This window comes from Frankliniella occidentalis, unplaced genomic scaffold (assembly GCF_000697945.3).
Source record: "Frankliniella occidentalis isolate FOCC.00 unplaced genomic scaffold, Focc_3.1 Scaffold525, whole genome shotgun sequence".
NCBI classification, from domain to species: domain Eukaryota; kingdom Metazoa; phylum Arthropoda; class Insecta; order Thysanoptera; family Thripidae; genus Frankliniella; species Frankliniella occidentalis.
Window position 1 is genome coordinate 12,457 of NW_026267642.1, and position 2,261 is coordinate 14,717.

A 2,261-nucleotide genomic window follows, 5' to 3' on the forward strand; every position below is an offset into this window, starting at 1 on the left:
AGAGGCTGCAGCCTCTGGAGTGTTATGGGCTACCTGCACGACGACCCTCATCGGGGCTCCATGGCTCAGTAAGTTACGAACGAAGCGTGAGCGCTGAGTTGGCACGGCCGGGGTTCGGTTCCCGGCATTGCCAGCAACATGCGTGTCTCGCGGCTAGTAGTAACCCAACCCACCATGATGACAGCCTTACATGTGTTGTGACGACATCGGTCAGGGGCCCAAGCGAGGGTCCTAGGCCGAGAGAGTCAAAGCGAGGGTCCAGAGCCAAGGCGGCAGGGCGGCGGGGCGACAACGCGAGGGACTAAAAAATAGATAACCAATTTAATTAAATTTTAGTCGCTGGGGGTGCGTTTTTAGCAGATGATACATTATACACAACTGAAAGTAATAATACTTTACTTAACTATGTATCATTGCTTGTACTCTCATGCGGAGCGCTGAGAGGCACCAGGCATGACGTCATCCAGTAGTGTAGGGGCGCTGGATGCGGCCATCGCGCTCCGACCGTGCCCATGCCGCACAGCCCATAGCTATACCTGGTTATACGCAGGCTCCCCTCCCCCTCCCTCCGGCAGACTCGGCTCGTCACTCGGCTCGAAGCGCAGCTCGGAGCTCGGCTTGGACCGTCTCGGCTGAAGAACGCGCGCTCTCTATGAAGCGACAAAACTAAATGAATTCAGAAACATTATTTTCAAACCATTTCTCTATTGAAAAGTATCACTCGCAAACTGTCTCTACGCCCCTCTTCACACTAACTTGGTCTTAGACCCTTCAAAACATTACAAAGTATAGGAGACACAGAACACAACCCAAATCTTTTTGTGTATAAATACGTAATTAAATGTGAATTAAGATTTGTAAATTATCTACGTACTTCTGCAGAATGCGTCCTGTGATCTCCCACTGAAATATTATAGACTGGAATAATTCTTGAATTCGTATTCAGAGGCATTCCATTTCGAATTTACAGGAGTCAAAAGTGACCCTTGACGATTTCGCCCGTTATTTGTCCATTAGTTGTCTACTAAAAGAAGAGTATTCAGTAAAAATCTGAGCCCTGTGGGACAAACGGTTCAGGAGTTATGGCATTTTGAAGTTTTTAGGCTTTTTCTTTAGGTCTTTTTAGTGAAAATCTTTAAATTCCCGTAACTCCACGTAAAAACGTCCGATTTTGATGATCGTACCGGTTTTCTGACGTAAAAAATCGAGCTGAATCCAAATTCGGCGTCGAAAATTACTTTTGGACATGTCATCACAGTCAATTCGGCCAAAAACGGGTTTTGTAGGGTTTTACGCGGTTGCAAACCATTCGTATGCCCGGATCCAAAACTGACCGTACGGCAGATGGAAACTATTCTTTGAACATTTATCTAAATGTTAGCGACGGCGGATGTCGTTATTATGGGTCTCGTTTACGAGCTACAGCATTTAGAAGATAGCCTAAAAGTGGCGGGCCGCTGTGTGCCCTGGCTGTGGTGGGACGGGTGGGGGAGGGGCAGATCGCCGATCTCGATCAAATTTCATATGCGAGGGTAAGTTGTCACGCTGAGTTCGATTCCGGTGGTGTCGAGGGCGTCATCGGGCACCTCCAGGACGCCGACGACGCCCCTCCGAACGGCACGGATGTCGCTAAAATTCGTTAGGTGGCGGTTGTTTGACACCCCGAGTTCCATTCTGGCGGTGCCGAGGCCGACCGGACACATCATCGGGCAGCTCCAGGACGCCGACGACGGCCCTCCGAACGTCACCGCGTCGTCAGCTTCATTCAGCAAAATCCGGGAGCTCGGCGCCTGCGAACCTCAGGGTAGGCCACCCCGCGGTACACGCAACATGTTGCCTACCTATCAGGCGCCATGAGAGCTAGCATTTTCTTTACCTATCAGATTTTAAAGTGCAAATGACGGTCGTACTTTCTGAATGAGTGAATCGCAACTCAAGGGATGGCTTAACACATTAACAATTTTAGAATGCCAGAAACTTTACTTTAAAGTGGTCCCAAGTGTGTACTTCTATTTTTATAGGATATCTTCTTTTAAAGTTTACGCGCAAGATTTCTCCGGAGAAAGTGGTGATAAAAAAAAAGTTTCTGGCATTCTGAAATTGTTAATGTGTTAAGCCATCCCTTGAGTTGAGAAATATACCTTAAATATACCCTAAGCAGGTTCCATCTCTACACCTACAGTGGCTCAGAAAGTCAAAATGCATTTTGGGAGATAAAAGCCCCCTTAAGAAATATCAATATTGTGTTTTACTTAAATTAA

At 47.4% G+C, this 2,261-nt stretch overlaps 1 protein-coding gene across 1 annotated transcript in view; it reads right to left on the reverse strand.

The window, feature by feature from the left end:
* LOC113214365 (uncharacterized) overlaps positions 1 to 2,261 on the reverse strand; it is a 5,219-nt gene that overhangs the window by 1,213 nt on the left and 1,745 nt on the right. The window lies entirely within an intron of this gene.